At 38.5% G+C, this 9951-nt stretch overlaps 1 protein-coding gene and 1 pseudogene across 5 annotated transcripts in view; both read right to left on the bottom strand.

The window, feature by feature from the left end:
• The window catches only part of CNTN1 (contactin 1), a 409794-nt gene that overhangs the window by 170566 nt on the left and 229277 nt on the right, over nucleotides 1–9951 (bottom strand). The window lies entirely within an intron of this gene.
• On the bottom strand, nucleotides 953–1967 carry LOC105507576 (annotated as a pseudogene). The gene has a single exon (XR_001001126.1). The product of XR_001001126.1 is annotated as a tRNA-splicing endonuclease subunit Sen15 pseudogene (transcript).

Genomic DNA, 9951 nt, shown 5'->3' on the forward strand with positions numbered 1-9951 from the left:
TTATTACACAAATCATAATCTGTGGAATCCTAACTGTACTCCAGCCTGGGCGACAGGGTGAAATCCTAATTTGTGTAATAATAAACTGTTATAATTTGAAAAATCTTTTTTTAATTTTTAAACATTTTTATTATAAAAATAATACAAATAAAAACATTAAGAAAAGACAAAGCCATCCATTTTCTGCCTCCCATCCCACTATAACCGGTTAGTAATTTGATTTACTTTGTTATCTTTTTATAGAATGCTTGGTCTGTTATTTCATCCACTCATACACTTTTCCATCTTGCAATTTTTACTTAATGTAACATTTTCATGCTTTTAATAATATTCATTACTAATTTTTAGTAAGTACATTATGTACCATTTGTATATATTTGTTTATTGACTATTTCTTAGATGCAGGGATGCAAACTATGGCACCACATTTGTAAATAAAGTTTTACTGGAACAAATCCATGCCCATATTGTTTATGTATGGTCTGTGGCTGCTTTTGTGCTTCATACAGCAGTGTTGCCAAGTTATGACAGAGACAGTAGGTTTAAAAACCAAAAATAGTTACTTTCTGGCCCTTTATAGAAAAAGTTTGCCAATCTTTACCCCAAACTTTAAAGTGGTTTGTAATTTGGGCTACTAAAAGTAATGTCACTTGGAATATCTTTGTGCATATAATTTTTCATACTTTGTACAATTTGAGAGACATTAACAAAAGTGGAATAACTGGGTCTAATTAATGAAGACATTTTTAAGGTAGATACTCTCCCACACTCTTGTAACATTCAAGCTATGATATGTGATAAGAATGAAAAGGATAGCCCAGAACTCTTGTAGGTAACATGTCTCTGGTTCCTGTTACTCAAGACACTTAAGTTTACACCCTGGATGAACATGTTTTGAGTTTTGATTTAAAGTTAACCAAAAAAGAGAAACAACAGTAATTGCAACAGGAAGACCAATTGAAAGAAATCTTTTACTTTCTACTGGAGAGGAAAAAGCAGACAGAAATAAGTGACAAGGTATATGTAAAATGCCATTCTAACATAGCTGCAGTGGCCAAAACGCACTGGGGAGAGTTGAGTAAGAAAAAGAGATGGCAGTCTCAACAATGAGCTGGCAGTAGCACCAAGAAACAAAGAGGCAACTATGAGTGTGGGATGACAAAAGCAGCAGACAGGTCTCACCCATATGAACACATGCTAGGCATAAACCTGTATACAACTGTAATTAAACTGTCTCTAGATATGAAAGTTTTAAATAAATCACTCTATATTTTTTAATAAGGAGAAAGTCTTCTATCTAGGGAAGTTTTATTCTTCAGAATGAAAACCTTATGGAATGGGGAAGTCAATGCTCACTATCTAAGTCAACCCTGACTGTCTCTGAGATAAAAGATGAAGCAGTCTGATGGTTCTCAAATCCAATCTTGTACGAATAAAACAAGCATCAGGAAACACAGATGTCATCTTCTAAGAGAAATATTCTGAGGGTCTGGCAGCATAAATCCATCAGTAAGTTTATAATAGACTATTGTAGAATCAGACTCCACTATGGCCAAAGTAAAAGACATCGGCAAATCTGGATCACCTTGCAATTTTCGAGATGCCTTCAAGATCTCCCTTATTCTGTTACGGCTGAGGGAAGCAGTAGGCACCACAGTCTGTAATCCCTCCCCTCCCATCTCAGTACCAACAAGGCAGATGAGCTGGAGTTCTGGTCATCCTACACAGTTTACTTCATGCCAGCTTTTGCTTTCCACGAGGTCCAGGTAAACCAAGAATGCTATATAAACTTGAGTGGCATCTCCTATATCTAATTCCATCATTTGTAAATACTTAGGGTGGGTGCCCATCCAGGCGTCCTCGGGGGCCCACGAGGGAGCTCCGCCGCCATCGCCAAAGCCGCGAACGCCGCCGGGACCCAGGCCGCTGCAGCCAGGGATTGGCTCGGAATCGCCGCGCTCCTCCATGCCGGCTATAATTTGAGAATTCTAAATGTTTCCCACAGATATTCACATTTAAGAGCAAGACCTCGAGGTCAGGAGATCGAGACCATCCTGGCTAACACGGTGAAACCCCGTCTCTACTAAAAAATACAAAAATCTAGCCGGGCGAGGTGGCGGGCGCCTGTAGTCCTAGCTACCCGGGAGGCTGAGGCAGGAGAAGGGCGTGAACCCGGGAGGCGGAGCTTGCAGTGAGCTGAGATCCGGCCACTGCACTCCAGCCTGGGTGACAGAGCGAGACTCCGTCTCAAAAAAAAAAAAAAAAGAAAAAGAGCAAGAGATGCTACTGCAGTGTTGGTATTGAGGGGCAAGAAAGCAGCACTGACCAGAGAGAAAAAGAAACAGATAAATAAAGTTGAAGAATTAAGAGCAATGTCTGTGAAAGTTTGCTTCTGATTTTTCATTTTGATAGAGTACATCAGTGATATTTTGGTCTATTTACCCCTGAACTTTATAGATAATCTGGAAAAGAAGTGGGATAGGCCTAAAAAACATTAGTTGTGTCCACCTACAGCAAGAGATCTCAGTAAATTGAAAATAAAATACAGAAAACTTTTCTAGGGCTAGAATGTAATTTAACAGTTCCTTCTCAATAATGACCACAGTATATGGGAACATGAACCAAAATGGATAAATGTGTACAGGGGAAATTAGCCGGATCTTGCCTGAATTTTGCCTCAACCATTCTTTAGCTTGCAACTTTGGGCAAGTTACTCAATCTCTGAACCTAATTGTGCTCACCTTTTAATATGGAAAGAATATCTATTTCATAGCACTATTGCAAGGTTTGCATAAAGTTGTGCATGCAAAATGTTGACTGTGAAAGTATTCAGTAACCATTTATTATTCCATTAGGCCATAAGCCAACCAGAGCAGGGGATACATATCTTGTTCATTGTTGTGGCGCTAATGCCTGGCACACAGAAGTCACTCGATATGGAGTTACTGAATAAATGATGAAATGAATGGACCATGTGCATAACTATAATTCAATTCAAAATGAACTTTAATTTCCTAAAATAAGAATAGGGGCTGGATCCAGTGGCTCATGCCTGTAATCCCAGCAATTTGGGAGGCTGAGGCGGGTGGATCACCAGAGGTCAGGAGTTCGAGACCGGCCTGGTCAACATGATGAAACCCCATCTCTAGTAAAAATACAAAAAAATTAGCTAAGTGTGGTGGCATGCACCTGTAATCCCAGCTAATTGGGAGCCTGAGGCAGGAGAATTGCTTGAACCTGGGAGCCGGAGGTTGCAGTGAGTGGAGATCATGCCACTGTACTCCAGCCTGGGTGACAGAGTGAAACTCTGAGAAAGAGAGAAAGAGAGGGAGGGAAGGAAGGAAGGAAGGAAGGAAAGAAGGGAGGGAGGGAAAAGGAGGAGGAGAAGAAGAGGGCCAGGCGCAGTGGTTCACGCTTGTAATTCCAGCACTTTGGGAGGCCAAGGCGGGCGGATCACGAGGTCAGGAAATCGAGACCATCCTGGCTAACACGCTGAAACCCGGTCTCTACTAAAAATACAAAAAATTAACCGGGCATGGTGGCTGGCAGGCGCCTGTAGTCCCAGCTACACAGGAGGCTGAAGGAGGAGGATGACGTGAACTTGGGAGGCAGAGCTTCCAGTGAGCTGAGATGATGCCACTGCACTCCAGCCTGGGTGACAGAGCGAGACTCCATCTCAAAAAAAAAAAAAAAAAAAGAGAAAGAAGGAAGGAAAATGTCTCTTACTGGGTCTTTGATCCTTGTTAGGGATTCCATACTCCAGAAAAGGATATTTTAAGTATCAATATTTAAAAGCATTTTGAAATATGTGGTTTATTGGGCATTACTGAAAGTCTGTTTTCCAGTTCTGAATATGTACACTCTAATCACAATGAAGAGTTCATTACTTTGAGCCTCTCTGTGTTATTCCATGCTATCTTTTCCTTCACTTCAAAATGTTTTGTCTTTCAGTAAGACAGTGAGACATCCCCAGCAGCATGTAACTTATTTTATGAAATGGATTTCTTGCCATTTGGGTATAAAAGTATCTTTCATATGTTGTTCACACATTTGTTTTTCTGCTGGTGATCTGTTCTATTGTGTCACCAGTTATCCCGTCACTTGTGCCTCCCTGATCACATCCTTCAGCAGCACAGTAGAGAAGACAGCAAGCTGAGCACATTCCTGCTTATGTGGAAGAAACTGTCCTTATTACATCTCTCTTGAGGCCATACCACTTATACCATACCACTCCATACCATGGAGGTCACAGCTATCCCCCTGACCTCCATGGACCTGAAAGTGCTGCGAAAAATGAAGTGGCAGAGGCAAAAAACAAGCAACTCTGACAAACATGTGCCAGTCACAGGAGCAGACTTGTTTCTTCTCAAAAACTGAAAGAAGGCCCAGAAGCAGGAACTGGGGGTGCATTCCTGTTTCTGAGGCCATGCTGTGCTGGCCAGTTCCCTGAACGTGTCAGCCTTTAGAGTCCTGCGACCTCTTGTACACCCAGCCAGGACTTATGCCAGGTACTGCTGCTGCTGCTGCATCTCGCAATCTCACACAACTCTGTGGGTCTCCATGACTGATGGATCCCTGACGTGGACTGGCACTCTGTTAATTTCCAGAATTCACCTTCTGTTCTCCGGCATCCTTTACTGAATCTCTTACACACATTTCAAAACAACAACACTTCTTAATACAGTAAGACAAGACAGTATGACACATCTTTGTCTTTTTTTTCTCCTTCTCTCTTCCTCTACTTGTCATTCTTCTTCCCTCTCCCTCTTTCCTTTAGACAACACTAGGGTTTTCTCATTTGAGAAATCTGTCCTATATCTAGATACGCATTTTTCTGCTGGACAGACCTCCATCTAGCTCTTGTCATGTTTTATTCTGGTGCTGGTAGTCCAAATAAATTATTGACAAATGCATCATCAATACATCAATACATTAACACCATTTGGGGTGCACTTGTTAATTAGACAGATTCCTGAGTAAATTGCAAGAATAATAAGAATTTCTGTGGAAATAGCTCAAGCATCTGAATTTAATCAAGCTTCCTAAGTAATTTGTAGGCATACTAAAGTTCAAAAATTATTGTAGTAAGAGTGCCAGGTGAAGGTTGGAATGTTTAACACTCTGGGGATGCATCAAGTGACATATTGGTGTCTTTTTGCCTAGAATGATATGTGCTTAACTTGAATAAGCTTCTGCTGTGGTCAAATACATTTCATAAAAATTGCTGAAGACCATACTGTTCTAAGCCAGGGAATACAGAACACACACAAGGAGAATACCCCCTTTTCTGCAAATGATTACAATCAGTATGAGATATTTGAACAGGGGCCAGGTGCGGTGGCTCAAGCCTATAATCCCAGCACTTTGGGAGGCTGAGACGGGTGGATCACGAGGGCAGGAGATCGAGACCATCCTGGGTAACACGGTGAAACCCCGTCTCTACTAAAAAATACAAAAAACTAGCCGGGTGAGGTGGCGGGCGCCTGTAGTCCCAGCTACTCAGGAGGCTGAGGCAGGAGAATGGCGGGAAACCGGGAGGCGGAGCTTGCAGTGAGCTGAGATCCGGCCACTGCACTCCAGCCTGGGCGACAGAGCCAGACTCTGTCTCAAAAAAAAAAAAAATATATATATATATATATGTGTGTGTATATATATATATTTGAACAGAATAAAATATGTTGTTCAACGAGTAGGTAGAGCTGTGTTGGTCTTCAGATGGCAACAGCCTTAGCCCCTCAAACACCCTGTCACTTGAATGTGTGTGCCCAATACATAAAAGAGGAGCAATACAACAACACATTCTAAAACATCTCATCAAGTATAACATCCCCAGAGTGTTAAACATTCCAACCTTCACCTGACACACTTACTACAATAATTTTTGAACTTTAGTATGCCTACAAATTACTTAGGAAGCTTGATTAAAATCAGATGCTTGAGCTATTTCCACAGAAATTCTTATTATTCTTGTGATTTACTCAGGAATCTGTCTAATTAACAAGTGCACCCCAAATGGTGTTAAGTAGCCCCTGGACCACATTTTGGGACACACTGACTTAGCATTATGAAAAATATGCTAAGTTTTGAATATAAAAAATCCTTTTAATGGTCTAGATCCAGAACAGATTTTCAATATCTTTTTTAAAAATTAATAAAACATAGGAAATTTAAATGTCTAGAATAAAAGGATTCAAACCCTGGCTATATTACTAACTATGCATTTTTGGGCAATCTACATGATCCCTATTAACTCAGTACAGCTCTAGAAATGTGAGAGATTTGCTCAGGATCAGATATGAAAATGTACAAGTTAGTGGCTTATAAGATTTTAAGCAGATATGCCTGTTACTTCCTTCTCTACTGCACGTATGTATCTGAGGTTACTGTGTCTCCTTCAGTACCCCCATTCATTGCCTGGCTCCCTTCAGTCTCTTCTACACAGATTCTTCATGTAAATCATCAACAACAGAGCAGTTGTCAGTTTCACATCTCCTCATCCTTCCCAACTCCTACTAAAACCTATCTACCATGTTTTATCTTTCCTTTAAATTCATTTAATATTTTAAGCAGCAATTATTTGCCAAACCTAAAATATGGCTTTGCCCTTGAGTAATAAACTGATTCATATTAATATACTGATGGGAAAGAGGTTGAGTGGAATCTTGCAAATACATTTGTGAGTTCTAAATCTTCTTTGCTAAAACAGTGCTTCTTTGGTTCATTGATTGAATCAGTAATTCTCAGAACTGCTGATAAGTAAGAAATAATGTCACTTGATTTGTTTATTATTATCTCCATTTTCCATTAGCATCTCAAATTTTGTAATTCTAGGCAAAATAACTGTGTGGAGTTGGTACCTTATCAGTTCCATGGCAAGATAGTTCGGAATCAGCAGGGCTTTTCCGCATTTTCTCGAACTTTACAAGGCATCTAACCATACATACACACACTCCCAAAACGTAGGACAAAAATCTATGTGGGACTTCCTATTTTTTGCTACCAGCTAAAAATGATGGTTTCCTGAAATTCCAGGGAATACGCATGGCTGTAGCAATTATAGTCCTGTATGACACCATGGGCTTAAATTATCCCAGGAAAAATATGTGCTATAAATATCACAAATAAAGTTTCACTATTTTTATATTCCTCTGCTTGCATTGCATCATTTCAAAAATAAAGTAGCAATTAATTTAATTATAAATCAAATTATCTAAAAATGTAAGCAGTCAGTTGCTCTCTAAAATGCATGTCGTGCTGTCAGCACTTAATTAACATCCATATCTGTCAAAGCCTTAAGATTTTTTCTCCTCAGCAGCCATTCCTAGAGATGGACTGACTTAAGAGGATTACATGGATTGCTCAAATACAAACAGCTAGTAACAGAGCACAGAGCAAAGGTTTGACATCTTCTGTTCCATACAGATTTAAATCCCTTATTGTTTATTACTTAATTTTTTTAAAAGATACTTAGTGTCTGTCTTTGCTTTAGATTATAAAAAATATTTTGCATATTCAATAATTAACATATTTTTCATAACAATAAGTCAGTGTTTCCCAAACTGTGGTCCAAGGGCCACCTACATTAATAACATTTAGCATGTGATTGTTAATAAGATCGATTTCTGAGCAACTCTTGAAGAATAGTCTTAGTATCTACATTTTAATCAAGTTTTCCAGGAAATCTGCAGGCATACTAAAGTTCAAGAATTGTTGTAGTAAGTGTGTTAAGTGAAGGTTGGAATATTTTCATTGCTCGCAGAGAACAATGTATAGGTATCTATGTGCGTGCAAATGTGTTCTAGGGCCATGTGTTCAGCCAATGCATCTCTAAAAATTAGAAGGTACGTGGTATTTAATAGTCTGTCTCTTAAAATTATGACTATAGTATATTTTGTGTGGCATTTGGTCTACATGATAAATAAATATCTGCTATGTCTATATCTGATTCATTTTGCCATATCATAATAAACAAGGCATTCTGATGTATTGCTTTGACTAATAACTAGAAGGTTTCTGACTTTTATATGAGACTGCCTTATTGGACTATAATGACCTGATTGATTGTGTTTTAACTTTCATTGTTGCTCAACTGCAGTTCAAACCGATCTGAGATTGGTAGACTACTATAAAAGAAATATGATTTGTGATACCTGTGAATCATATATAAAGATCCAAAGTAAAATTTAATACAGCAGAAAAAAATCCTACATCAGCAAGAGAATGTCCAAACTCTTTTGCTTTCACATATAAGCATAAAAGGATAAGACCTGTAAAGAAACAGTCCCAGATCCAAGAGCTCACTCAATGTACCCTGAGAGTTCGAAAGACTTCCTGTGCTGTAATATTCCCTTTGTATGGCCTTACTCCTCTATGGAGATGCCCACATCTGACAAAAAGGCTTCATCGCTGCTGCCACTGTGCTTTCTGAGGTTCCACTCTTAAGTCGTTCTACCTAATGCTGCTGCATAGGATTGTGAGGCTCGAGGCTGCTCCATGCTGCACAGTATCTGAATATCTTTGTTAAAATATTAGGCATTTATTCCACTTCACAAATCTAAAGGTACACAAAACTTCTGAGCGTCTTCTGACACGAGACCACCCTTGAAGGAAGAATGAGACTGATGATCTCATAACTCCTATTAGCTGCTGTTCAGGTTAAGAGATGTCAATATGGAAGGTACAGTCCTCCTGGGAGCATGATGTAATCCTTGACATTCTGATTTTTAGATAAAAGAGTCATTGAATACAGGTCATTGTATCAGTACTTAAACTGACAGGTGATTCATACCAAAATTATTTAGGCCCTTATATCTAGAAAGAGCATAAGATAATTTTATATTAAATTCACTTCAATTAAAACTATTCAAATATTTATATTTGAAACACATATAAGATAATCTCAGTGATTGTTTGTGCAATTTAACCATGCAGACATCTGTTTTTAATGCATGCTGTTCAAAGACAAAGAAATATATTCACATTTTCTTTGAAGAATATGGAACAAAGTAATCTTATAAGGGAAGATGAATGGTAATTTAAAATTATTTATTAATTTATTCCATACATATTTCCTAAGTATCAACCATGTCCAGACATTTTGTAGCAGTAGCATAAGTACTGGTAAATCAAAGATATTTATTCAGGGAGGGAATTTCTAAATTACAAACTCCTCAACAGCAGATTATCTCACTCCTTTTTCTATACCCCTCACACTACCTAACGTGATGCCTAACACATCAAAGATACTCCATTAAAATCTGTTGAATATGTTTACTGAGCAATTACTAACAGCAAATTACTGTTCCATATTTGGCAAGCAGATCCAGGAGGAAGTAGCAATAGAAGAAAGAGAAAAATAAAGGCCAAATTCAGAGACCTTTGAAGAAAAAGCATGGCTAGGGCATATACTCATGAAAATATTTGAGAAAGAGAAGTGTGTTAAACTCATGGCACCTTAAATTAAATGCCATGTGCTGAACTTTTGGTTTCCTTCACAGAGTCGTTGAATAGTTCTACAAGTAAATATCGTCATCCTATTTAGTCCTAAGTGCTTCAGTTTATGAAGCCTCTGCTCTTCTGGATCCTTTTAAAGGTTTCATTACCAGAACAGATACTGGGGAAATTACCTGGCTACCTTAACTTGGTGCCCCCAAACCATTGAGGTTTCAGACTTACATTCACAACACAGTCTTGGGCTGTACAGAGGCTTTGTTCCTTTTTATTCAAATTCATATCAAATATTAATTAATTTGTCAGTAGGGCAAGGGTCAATACATGCCTCCAGTAATATGAAATTACATAAAGAGATGTGGATTATACAAAAACTGGTATCTAAAAGAAAGTGATTCTATAGTTTCTGATATCTTTAATTATTCTCCCTGAATGTAAGCAACTATTTCCTTGTATCAAATCCAAGTCTTATCAATCAACAAATACTTTCTTTCTTTCTTT

This window comes from Colobus angolensis, unplaced genomic scaffold, assembly GCF_000951035.1.
Source record: "Colobus angolensis palliatus isolate OR3802 unplaced genomic scaffold, Cang.pa_1.0 Scaffold150, whole genome shotgun sequence".
Taxonomy (NCBI): Eukaryota; Metazoa; Chordata; class Mammalia; order Primates; family Cercopithecidae; genus Colobus; species Colobus angolensis.